The sequence below is a fragment of the Zootoca vivipara genome, chromosome 6 (assembly GCF_965207765.1).
Source record: "Zootoca vivipara chromosome 6, rZooViv2.hap1.1, whole genome shotgun sequence".
NCBI lineage: Eukaryota > Metazoa > Chordata > Lepidosauria > Squamata > Lacertidae > Zootoca > Zootoca vivipara.
In genome coordinates this window covers 71,691,916-71,704,515 of record NC_142589.1, presented here as the reverse complement: position 1 = coordinate 71,704,515, position 12,600 = coordinate 71,691,916, and the positions used below count along the sequence as shown (strand labels likewise).

The following is a 12,600-nucleotide window of genomic DNA, read 5'->3' as shown; positions in this document are numbered from 1 at the left end:
CCAGCCAGCCATATGCAAAAGAGAGAAGACCTGGCTTCAGGTTTTCATGGGCTTTGGGGTAAGAGGCCCTTAGGGATCCTTCTGGTCCAAAATCAGGCTTTCCCTTATCCCTGCATCATCACAGGTAGCCTCAAAGCATCATATGAGATAGGGGGAAGAGGCTTCCGGGGCAAAGGATGTTGCTTCTAGGCAGCATTTACAAAATCTGTGCCTATAAATCAGAACAAAGATCTAGCAACTTGCATGCCTGGGAGACCGCAAATTCCCTAGCAGGGAGGATTGGCGAGGGGGTCTGCAGCAGCTTCTGGGGCTTGGCAAGTGGCAGCCCTGCCAACTGCTGGTGCTAGTCATGGGGCTGGCTGGCAGGGCTGTGCCAACTGCTTGCTGAAAAGAAAAAGAAAAAGATCCTCCCAGGCAGTCCAAATGGTGCAACCTGTTTAAACTAGCCAGGAGGGCAAATGTTCACTGTTTCTCTTCTGCTTAATTTATTCTATTTATAAAGTATCATCATAATTGTTATTAAATTTTGCACCACTGAATCTGGATTTGCTCAGCATAGGGAGCAGCATGGAGCTATGTAGGGCACTTGGAGGCCTGTCTGCCCCCATTCACTAAAATCTTACACAACCACCTCTCTGGCTTCTGAAATTTCAGCAGGCATTGTCACACACTTGTGTATCTGAAGAACTGTGCATGCACAAGAAAGCTCATACCAATAACAAACTTAGCTGGCCTCTAAGGTTCTACTAGAATGAATTTTTTAATTTTTGTTTTGACTTCCAGGCATGTTTTTTAAAGAGGCATATGGACTAGGATCTTGCTGGGTTTTTTAAAACAAAAAACAAAACAAAAACAAAAGCTGAGGTTCTTGGGAAGCTAAATTCCCACATTCTGTGCTCTCCTCTGCCCTTTCAGCTGAATGATTCCAGAGAACGGGGAGCTGGAAGTTGTCACACTGCTTGCTTTCGCTTCAGGGATATCAGCTCTCGTCAACTTTCAGGGGAGTCTGTATCTAAGCCCCAACACTAGAGAGAAGGTCCGGGTGCAACAGCATGTCTGGAAGTCCTGGCCAAGGTCGACACATACCCACAGACTCGAGCTTGTGTGAGGCAGAGGTACCGCAAGTTCGGATCTACGGGTTTATGGCAACCGGCAAAACCACGGCAGGAGCTGGGTGGACCATTGCCTGGAGGAGCTGAAGAGGCCTGCAGCGCAGGGCAGAAAAACCTGCAAGGCTATGGGAGAAAAAGAAAAACACTGGGATTTGTGGGAGAGAGGGAAAGAGGAGAGAAGGAAGAATAAAGTGAGTTTCTTCAACACAATAACCAGATGTTATTTATAGCTAGAATTGCTCTGGAGTATATGTGTTAAATACTATGAATAACAGTTATATTCACAATTGGCAAATAGGGAAATGGTAGTATTTCTCTTTTTTATAAACCTTTCTCTACTTTCTCTTTCTTTTTCTCTTCTCTCTCTTCCCTTTCTCTTTTTTTCTTTTCTCTTGGATTGGGTTTCTTGTGTGATCTTTGATTTCTGGTGGCTCTCTTAGTAGTAATCACTGGATGTATGTCTTAACGTCTAAAAAATTATATTTGTGATGAATGAAGACACGTAGGGGGCTGACAGAAGAGGAAGGGGGCTGGAAGAGAGGCAGGTCAGAGTGGCTTTTCTCGGGGGGGGGGGGGAGACTAAGGAAGGGGGAGCTCTCTCAGGTGGGAGGTGGGAAGAGTCAACTCTCTGTATGTGTGAAGATTAAGATAAAACGGTGACTGAGCACTACATAGATTTATTTATAATTTTGTGTTTTATGAAGATCATGAGGATTATTATTAATGTTCTTTTTTCCTTCAGTTTTTTCCAGTTGTTTTTTTATTATTCTCTTTAGTTTGAATTTGATGGTATATTAGGTTGAAACCTTTAACAAAACTGATTTAAAAAGAAGAAGAATTAAATTAGTTTCTTGTAAGCCTATCTGAAGGCATACCTGTAGAACACAGCAACAGTACTGAAGCTAAGCAGGTGTGGGTCTGGTCTGTACCTGGCAGGAGGCTCCGACTGGGAACCTCATGTCTGTTGCCATGAGTTCCGTGAAAGGAAGGCTGGCTATTGTAATAAGATGATCCACTGGAAAAGTCCCACTGCCAAGGTGCTGATCAGAGCATCTGTACAATAGCTACCGGTATTGTCTGCCACTGCCAGATAAGGCCACCAGGGCTGATCACCATTAAGAGTGTTTGAAAGGGCAGGCCACCAGGCAACACTTTGCTAAGAACCTGCAATCAGTGGCGTAGCATGCCCAGATGGTACCCGGTGCGGCGCCTGTGCAGCACCCCATATGGACTGTGCATGTGCAGCATCCCGCACGTGCGCACTCTGTACGGGATGCCGTTCATGCACGGCGGCCGTATAGGCTGCTGCTTGTGCATGGCGGCACCCTGTACAGACTGTGCATGTGTGGCATCCCGCGCGTGCACACTCCGTACGGGGTGCCGCGCATGCACAGTCTGTATGGGCTGCCGCTCTTGCGCGGCGGCCATATGGGCTGCTGGTTGTGTGCGATGGCCGTACAGGCTGTGCCTTGCACGGCTGCCGCACGGGCGACATTCCATACAGGCCGCGTGAGAGAGCGGTAGCCTGTACGGACGCCGCACCCTCAAAGCATAGCGCACACCAGCCAAGCAGGTGAGCGAGCAAGCCAGCCGAGCGAGGCTTTTTACTGGGCAGTGGGGCTCGTCGCAGGGGGGGGGCACCAAGTGTCACCCCCCTCCAGGGTGGCACCTGGGGCACCCCACCCCAAACGCAACCCCCTTGCTACACCCCTGCCTGCCATCCCCATGGGAGAACTAAGAGCATATCCCAGGCCAGCTGTGAATTCACCACCATGCAGTCTTGGAACTGGCTCTCATAGTGGTGGATGCACAACTATGGACATGTTGTTCGGATGCCTGATTATCATCTTTCAAAGCAACTACAGTGGTACCTTGGTTCTTGAACTTAATCCATTCCGGGAGTCCATTAGACTCCCGAAACGGTTCAAAAACCAAGGTGCGGCTTCCGATTGGCTGCAGGAGCTTCCAGTACTCAATCGGAAGCCGCGTCGGACGTTTGGCTTCTGAAAAAGGTTTGAAAACCAGAGCATTTACTTTGGGTTTTTTGGCGTTTGGGAGCCGAAACGTTCCAAAACGGAGCCATTCAGGATCCGAAGTTTGACTGTACTCTATTCCCAACTTAAGAATGGAAAGCAAAATGCTGGTGGACAACAAGAGAGGTTTAAAGACACTCTCAGGGCAAATCTAAAAAATGTTAATTCAGAAACACTGGCCTGCAAGCGCACAAACTGGAGAATAGCCTCTACTGAAGATGTTGTGGACTTTGAAGAAGCAAAAATTCAGGATGAAAGGGAGAAATGAGCTAAGAGGAAGGCACGTTTGGCAAATCCTCACTGTGATCATCTCCCGCCTGAAGACCTATGTGCCCACTGTGGAAGGACATGTGGATCCAGAATTGGCCTCCCCAGTCACTTACGGACACACCGTTAAGACTGTGTTCATGGAAGACCCTTGGCTATGAGTGACCACCAAAGAGAAAGCACAACTGACTTGGGTTGTGCTCTTAGGTCTCCCAGGGGCACAGCAGTCTCTCTCTCTCCCTTATTCTTTTTCAAACGGCCCACACTGTCTTTTGAACAAAGAGGGTATGTGTCCCCCCGCTTCTGCTAGTTTATTTCTGGCAGGTGAGCCTGTTCTATGGACCGTCCTGCAGAAGCTGTCAACAAAGAGAAAGGATGGCTGTCACAGGACAAAATGCGAGAGTATGGCAGCAGTGGGTTAAAGAGAGGAATTTCAGAGAAAATGCACAAGGGGGAGCTCTTTCGCCACCAGCATTCTGCTATGGTATTGTAAATTTAACCAGATGATAACGTAACATGTTTTATCTCAGACACTTTACTGTGCTTCCAAAAGATATATATCAAAAAATAATAATCTAATGTAATGCTAAAGGTAGTTGTTGAGCAGTGTTTAGGCTTAATATTTATGTGTGTAACCCAAACGGAATGTCATTTCACACACACACACACACACACACACACAGTCTGAGCTAAAAAATGCCTACCTTCTGGCAGTAGACACATTAAGCTGATCTGTACAAACTTCATTTCAATCACCTTGGGGGTTTTTTTGGGGGGGACGGGACGGGACAAGGAATGCAGTTCCTGGAATTTTATTTACTTATTTTACTCATCAGTGTTAAGTGAGCCCAAGATGGGCAACAAGGGTGTTGTTAGGGGGTGGGCCAAGGGGGCCTGAGGCTTTTGTACCTTCCGACTGCCCCCTTTTAAACATTAAAAAAACCTGCACACAGACACTTTGCTTACAGAATGGATTTCCCTACCTCCTTGGTCAGAGGTGGTATATTCCTGATTAGTGGTTTCTGGAAACTATAGGAGGGGAGAGGGCTGTTGCGCTCAGTTCCATCTTGCATGCTTGCATGTGAATATCTAGTTGAGAACAGGATTTCCCAAATCAGCATTTATTTATTTATTTTTGCAAAAATAAGATAAAATATGTGTCCTGGTCCTGGGATCCTGAATCCTTTAAGGACCTAGGACTCTGCTGGTTTGGGTTTCCCTGCCCCTCCCCAAACCAGATTACCTGTTGCTGGCAGAAGAGCCATGAATCTGAGCTGGAGTGACAGCTTGAGCTGTGCGCAGCCTGGAGTACACACAGCAGGCCTTGATCATTTGAGTGCTAAAGGTAGGATGCAATTCTAGAGACAGGAAGCTGAGCTCAATAAACCATGGCCTGCCCAAAGTGCCCAGCACATTCATGGCTGGGCAAGGGGATTTAAACTTAGTTCATCCCTGTACAAGTCATCCATTCCATTGAAACCTGGCCTGGACAATCCAGAGGGTTCACACTGCAGGCTGGTAGGAAGAAACTGGCACTGGGAGCTTTAACAGCATCGCTTGAGGCTTCCTCGCAGTGGCTCACTTGCACCAGGAAGTTAGGTTACGGAAACAGGAACGTACCCTGTACCATAGTGTATCTTGAGTTCTTTTGACAAAGTCCCCCGTGGTATTCCTGTGGAGAATCTGGTAACTGCTAGGTAGATTTGCAAGATGGTTGACTGAACCAACCCAAAGAGCGCTCTCTAATGGTTCCTTATCATTCTGGGGGGGGAAGTGACAAGTGGGGTGCCGCAGGGTCCTGTCCTGAGCCCATTGTTCAACAGCTTTGTAGATGACTTGGATGAAGGAATTGCTCATGAAAACGGCTGATGACACCAAACTGGGAGGGGTAGCCGCAGAAGACAGAATCAGAATTCAAAACGACCCTAACTGATTGGAGAACTGGGCCCAAGCTAAGAAAACTAATTTCAACAGGGACAAATGTAAGGTTCTGCACTTAGGCAGGAAGAACCAGATGCACACATATAAGATTGGGGGGGGGGGGGTCATCTGGCTTACCAGCAATCAATACATGTGAATAGGATCTACTGGTCTTGGTGGACACCACAATGACTCAACAGGGCTTCCAAATGGAAATTGTCCTCCTTCTGCACTGCTATGCAGCACTGCTGAATATGCAGAATGAAGGGGGAAGGTGACTAGGGAGTGAGGGTGTGTACACACCATAAGTTTAAAGCACCCGCCCACCAAAAGAATCCTGTTCTTTAAATGTGCTTTGAGGTCACATCCCCACCATAGATTTAAAGCACATGGCTTCCCCCAAATAATCATGGGAAGCGTAGTATCCCTCCCCGCAGACTTACAAATCCCAGCACCCTTGACAAACTACAGTTCCCAGGATTCTTTGGGTAAAGCCATGTGCTTTAAATGTATGGCATAGATCTGCAAACCGGACTCTCCCATGCAGCTTGGGTGAGGGCATCAAACACTTTGAATCGGCCGCTCTCTGCACAGACAGGTGCTTAGCACACGGGTGGGGTACCCTAGCCTCTTAGCCACTTTATGGATTCTGGTCCCCTCTCTCCAGCCAAAGCTGCTTCCAGCTGCTCCAAACATAAATTTTCTGCAGCGGAATTGTGAATAGAAGCCTCACCCGGTTCTTTTCAGAACAAAATAACGATTTTTCGAAATAAGAGCGCTGACTCACTGCAGAGTGTAAGAGGAAACCGTGAATCAACTCAAAATATGAAAGTAACTCAACCCAGATTTGCAGGGAGGGCCTGGGAGAGCAGAAGGAAAGGCTGATTATGCTCATCGCCATGCTTTGCTGTACAAAGACTCTTCACAATGACGGTGCCAGTCATGTCACAGAGGTGCTGAAGTGGGTGGCTCACAAAAGGAAGAGTCGGTCTAAGTTATTTGGGTGCCTGAGGCTGAACATTCAAAAGGCAAATCCCTCCTCCTGATTAGAATGTCCTCTAGGAAATTCTCCTGTGCATGGTTTGCTGAAATGAATGGGCGTTTCTCCTGCTCAGAGAGGCAAGAACCCTGGGGAGGGGTGGGCGGCCAATCCTTTGATGTTAAGCACCCCTCCTTCCTGTGCCCCAGCAGCACTAAACCTTACACCCATCCTGCCCTTTGTAATAAAATAATAATAATAATAACAACAATAATAATAATTTATTTGTACCCCACCCATCCGGCTGGGTCTCCCCAGCCACTCTGGGCGGCTTCCAGCAAAGATTAAAATACAATAAAATGTAGGGTGAAAGGTGGGAAAAGGAATGGGAGGGTTAGGCAAGAAGGGTAGGGTGCAATGACAGCCTCTCACTAGGGATCACCATGCTTGGGGGTCTGCGAGGGCCACGAGTATGATCATCAGCTAGTTTAGATTCTTCGAATGGGTGGTAAGAGACAGGAAGCACGAGTCACATATGCCTCCTCTCCCCATAAATAAAGGAGGTGGCGTTTATTCCTCACGCAGGACAAAGTACATCTGCCCAAAGCAGAGGGGAGAACACTCATGTAAGGGCAGAGATGGGGAACCTAAGGCCCAGGCACTCAACATCTGCCTGACTGTTGGAAATCTCCCCTGGTGCCTCACCCTCTCAACAGGCTATACTCCAACACCAAGCCTGCTTCACACCCTAAACACTTCTGACTGACTGACAAGGCCTCTTTCTTGTCTGGATGGGGTGTGCAAGTTTGTGTAGGAACTAGCCTGCAGCAGAAAGGTAAAATTTGCCTATGTTTCTCTGCTTGTTTTTGCCTCTGACCCTGCCCAATGTGGCTCTTGGAAGGCTGTCCAGGAGGAAATTTGGCCCTCTGGCTGAAAAAGGGTTCCTCACCCCCTGACACAGGGGACATGCACATCATTCCTCTCTTGACACCACTGGTGGGGAGAGGAAGTGCTTCGCTCTTGATGCTTCCTTGCAATTACTGAAGCAGCCCTGATAAAGATGCTAAAGGCTGGGGCCTTCCAGGAGAGTCAAGATAAGGAAGATGTATAGAGGCAACTGTCTGGTGGCAGAGAAGAAAGCCAGGGCAAACGACTAACAATGCACAGGATCTGAAAAATCTAAGTTCATATCTCTGGCAGCAATGAACTCACTGGGCCGTCTCAGGGAAGTTATAGCTCCCAATCTGCAAAATGGGAACATCAGCAGCAAAGTTGAGGTGAGACCGAACAAGATCAGAACGGCAGAACAATTCTTTTTGTTGTTGTTTTAAATGTGAAATGATGTTTACTGATGAGGGGAAATAATGTTCATTTAACAGTCTTACCTCTAGGGGCTGTCTTCCCCCATTTCTCTTCAGTGGGGCTCAGAAATGGGTTCTCTGGTTCTTAGTCTAGAAAAAAAGAGGGAAAAGTTTTTCTCTTTGTTTAAGGAGACTGTACAAACCGAATAAAGCAAAGCTGAGTTTAGCGGATTCTGAGACTTTGGGGGTGTGCATTTGTAGTTTAATCACTTTGAGTTCCCGGATGGTGGTGGTGGGGAATACCTGAACCCCCAATTTCACAGAAAGGGCTTATTCTTTTGTAGAAAATAAGAAGCACAGGGGATACAAACTTCTCTAGAAACTAAAACCTTCCGTTCCCCTTAATTCTTTTTATGTCTTTTGTTCATTTGCATAACATGCTTCTTCCAGTGAGCTCAGGGGTAAGTTACACCAGGTTGTTACAATTTGCTCTTACAACAACCTTGCAAGCTAGGTGAGGATCAAGTGATAAGTCCATTTCCTACATCCAAAATCCAACATGCAACACTCCAGTGAGGACTCTCTCTCTCTCTCTCTCTCTCTCTCTCTCTGTGTGTGTGTGTGTGTGTGTGTGTGAGAGAGAGAGAGAGAGAGAGAGATATACTCTGTCCATGTTCAGAGGCACCTTCCTCCAACCAGACTAACGGAAAAAGGAGAGAGGTCTAGTTAATTATATAAATGCTACCTCCTGTAAACTCAAGCGGCAAGCAGGTATACTTGAATAACTGCTCTATCTATTGTTTCGGGGTATCTCTGTCTTGACAGATGTACCAGAAGGAGGTCTTGATGCTACAATCCTCTCTGAGGTACAGGTCCAAGAAATGTGTTCATCAGTTCCTGGTGCCTTACAAAGGCTCCATTTCGCAGGTTCTCGTTACTTCTGCCAAAACTTCACCTGAGGAGAAGTTTGTTTTAAAATTCGTTCTCAGGGGGCGAGGTGGGGAGGGAAGCCAAACGAATTTTGCTCAAACTGACAAATAATTATCTGGACAGTTCTACACATTCTTAGGCTGTTGCCAGCAGCCAGGTGTCACCATAGCTGCCAAGTTTTCCCTTTTCTCGCGAGGAAGCCTATTCAGCATAAGGGAAAATCCCTTTAAAAAAGGGATAACTTGGCAGCTATGGGTGTCACCTAAATCAAAATTCACAGGTGTTTTAGATGTTCTTCCTTGGGTGAAACATTGTAAGGAATTTCAAGAGAAGCCACAGGAAATTTAGGAATATGGGAAGCGGCCTTATACCGAGATAGACCATTGGTCCATCCAACTCAATACTGCCTGCAATGGCTGGCAGCAGCTCTCCATGATTTCAGACAGGGATCTCTCCAAGCCCTACACTGGAATATTGATCAAGTTAATTATATTTATGGAGGGAGGGGGAAGGCCTTCATAATCCCTATCTCTGAGGTAATCGCCTGTATTTTTCTAATTATTCTAATTATGCTGAAAAAGCTACACCAGGATTGAAGATCAACGGGCGTTAGAGGCCCTTCCTGAGAAATCCAAATGGAGTTTTTAATTCTGCCATCGCTTCTCCTGCGTTAGAAACTGGAAAGGTGGTTTCCTTTCGTGGTTCAGAATGAAATAGCTCTTTGCAGCGCTGTGAAAACCAGATATATTAGCTATATTAAACTAGGTAACCACTAAACTAGCCCCGTCTTCTGAGGTGAAACCCTCACCCCACAAGTTCAACACCCTCCTGGCTCTCCCATAGAAGACAAGGCTCCTTCTGTTCAGGTCAGCCCCCCAAAAAGTCCTGGCAACTGTTGTTAAGGGTGCTGGGAATTGTAACTCTGGGAAGGGTAAACTACAGGATTCCCAGGATTCGTTGCGGGGATGCTTTAAATGTATAGCCCTAATACGTAGAGGCATCTTCCTCGTATCGCAAACAGGCACAGCCCAAGGCACTGCGCTGCTTGAGACAAAGGACAAGATGGCTCCCTCTCTCCTTTCTGGGTACAAAAGCCGACTGGGTGGCAGTCGACTCCTACTTCAACAATGGCAACGGGACAGCGTCCTCCACAGTACCTGAGGGCAACAGGCTAGCTTAGGAAGCATAGAGCAGGCCGCATGATTCACGCAGCTCTGCCCTCCAATATCTCACCACTGATACCACCCGCCCGCATCTGCCGCCTGAGGCAGCCGCCCCACTCTGCCTAACGACAGGGCCAGGCCTGGTTGCAAACCTCTCTGGCTGCAAGAGAAGACGGCAGGAATGAAAGGACGAAGGGAGCGCAAGGGGAAGATGGGTCTGTAAAGGAGGAAATAAATCCCAGGCATGCTCCCCACCGCAACCGCCATCATCTCCCTATCAACCTAAACATTTAATCTCTCTGTGTGTGTTTTTAAAAAAATGGGGAACAAGGGTGGAGTGAGGGACCTACAGACCATGCACCGGGACTCACCCTGAGGTGATGTGCTGGAATGGGAGGGGGGCTGCAGTGGCAGAGGAGAGTGAGCCTCGGAATATCTATGAGATGGGCATCTTGTGCCAAGATACACAGGGGGTGAGTGGGGGTGGGAAATAAAACGACAGAAAGGGCTAAGCATGAGGTGGGAGAAGCCGGCAGACAGCTGTGGCGGCGGCGTGGAGAACAAGAGGAAGGCGAAAAGCAAAAAGACTGAGGCAGACAATGGAGAAGAAAGATAGGGACGTGCAGGCAGGGAGGAATACTCAGATCTGGGCACGGTGCCACCTCCCTGCCCCCCCACCGTCCCTCAGGCGGCACCGTCAACACAGGAGGGTCCTGGGATGGAGAGGGGGATGTTATGTGGATAGGGGTCTGGATGGAAAGAAAGAAAGAAGGGCACCGCTGCGGGGCGGGAGATGATCGTGGTGGGGGGAGAACAGGGGCAAGCCAGACAGCAACAGAGGACGACAGAGGGATGAAAAGATCAGACAGAGGTGTGAGAGAAGGATGGAGAAAACAGCCGAGGAGGTAGAGATGGAGTGTGGGAGCAGAAAGGGGGGGTGGGTCATATTGGCACCAGCCGCACATTCATAAATAGTAGACAGAAGGGGAAGAATGGAAAAGGGTGACCCACCCCTCTCCTGCACCCCACACCACTGTGGGCGGGCAGTTCCCCAGGGGTTGTCTGGATAACTCTCTTCCCAGTTCGGCAGCTAGGCTGGCACAGCCGGGCACATCACCATGGTTACCTGCTGCCATTGTCTGGCCTTTGGGTCAGTGCCCATCTCCCATTCTCTCTCCCCCCCCCCCGCCACTTCCCTTCCCTTCCTGTCTCGCTCTCTCGCTCTGGCCTCTAATGAATTCACATCACGCTGTATTGCGGTACACTATGCCAACTTGCCCGCCAGCAGGCTGGCCCCCGGAGTGCCAGGCAGCCAGCCCTCCGCTCCCACCCGCCTGCCTGCGAGGCCTTCTCTGCTCGCCAACCTGGCCTCAAAATGGCAGGAACCTGCCCCCTCCCCCCCCGCTTCGCAACCGCCAACCCTCCCCAGCTATATCATTACCTGCCACCGTCTCGTGTGCCAACCCTTAAGCGCCAACTGGAGAGTCCCTCCCCGTGCCATCTATCTTCCTTTCCTTTCTTCCAGTTCAACGCCCACCCTCCAGATTGCCAGCTGCTCTGGAGTACCAGTCTGCTGACCCAATCTTCCCGACCCCCGCCCAGCTGCCACTCCACACAGCGACTTGTCTCCTTAAGTGCAGTGAATATTCACCCTGCGTGTGCCCTCCTCACTTGCCAGGGCCCAACCACAGCTATTCCAGGTTGGAATCCAATGCTCTCCCGATCTGCCAACCCATCATCCCACCCACCCACATCCAGACACTCACAGCCACCATATGCCCCTCCTCCCCATATGCATCTCTGCCCCAGCTTCCAAATGACCCTTGCTGGCCATTTTGCAGGAGGGGAGTAGAGACAATGGCAGCAGAGAGCAGCCTGGGTTTTTTGGGGTGGGGTGGGGAGTATAAGAGAAAGGGATTAGGCTTTGGGCCTAAAATTCCTCAAAGCAAGAGGGGGGCAGTAGGGAGCTTGCAGAGGGGGTAGAGGGACCAAGAGTTGCTGTGTAGTTTATATTTTTTTGCGGAATCCAGTATTTTTTTTTGAAAAGCACGAGCGCAGAAGTCCTCTGCCTCCTTTGTCTTGATACTGTACCCCCAAAATTGACCAGCAGTGGGTCTTTTTCCCTCACTGCCCCCACACTCACTTTTGCACTTTCCTTGTGAACCAAAGGCCCAGAGCATGCACATGCACATGCGCACACCCTTTCCTCATGAAAACCTTCACAGGGAGGGAGAAGTTGATTCCTTATCTATTCGCAAGAGCCAAGGGGTGGAGGGGGTAGCACATCATGACGCGGCCCCACCCTGCCATCCGCAGTGGGCATTTGAACCCAGCTCTGCCCTTGTGACCCCCGCACTCTGTCCTTGTGACCCCCACATGCTGCTGCTTGACCCGACTCTGCCGCCACCCTTTCTAACGGCTCCACCTGACCTGCCTCTCTCTCTCTCTCTCCCTCCCCCCCCCCTTGCCACTTTCCCCATTTCTTCTGTCTCCATCTCCCTCACCCTTTAATGAAAGTGAAACGGCGGTCTGGCTGCCAAGGGAACCTGGGTTTCCTAGCAACGGCCGCCTAGGCCTTGGCATCGTGCCAATCCACCCTCCCTGTGCCGATCCATCGCCCATGGCACCCGCCAGCCCCCTTCTTAGTGCTGCGCACACAGCTTCCATCAATGCTACAAGTCTCTCTCTCTCCCTCCCTCCCTCCCTCTCTTTTTCAACCCTGACCCACTGCAGCTTCCCCCACCCAACCACCTCTTGCTATTCCTCCCCACAGAACACGAGTGGGGCTCCTGAGGGGCAACGCTCCCCTCCTACACTGTCTCGGATAACCCTTCTTCTTCTTTCGCCCGTGGTGGTTTGAAAACAAAAAACACACACACACACACACCATGGCTT

General features: G+C 49.3%; 1 long non-coding RNA gene across 2 annotated transcripts in view; it reads right to left on the bottom strand.

Annotated features, from left to right (window-relative positions):
• Nucleotides 1-741: 741 nt before the first annotated feature.
• LOC148685427 (uncharacterized) overlaps nucleotides 742-12,600 on the bottom strand; it is a 39,380-nt gene continuing 27,521 nt past the window's right edge. Inside the window, exons 2-3 of one of the 2 annotated variants that reach the window (XR_015950348.1) lie at nucleotides 7,697-7,762; nucleotides 742-1,257 (exon numbers count right to left, since the gene is read on the bottom strand). This is a non-coding gene — a long non-coding RNA (uncharacterized LOC148685427). Of the gene's footprint in view, nucleotides 7,763-12,600 lie in introns of both variants that reach the window. The other variant, XR_015950347.1, reaches the window with a different exon arrangement.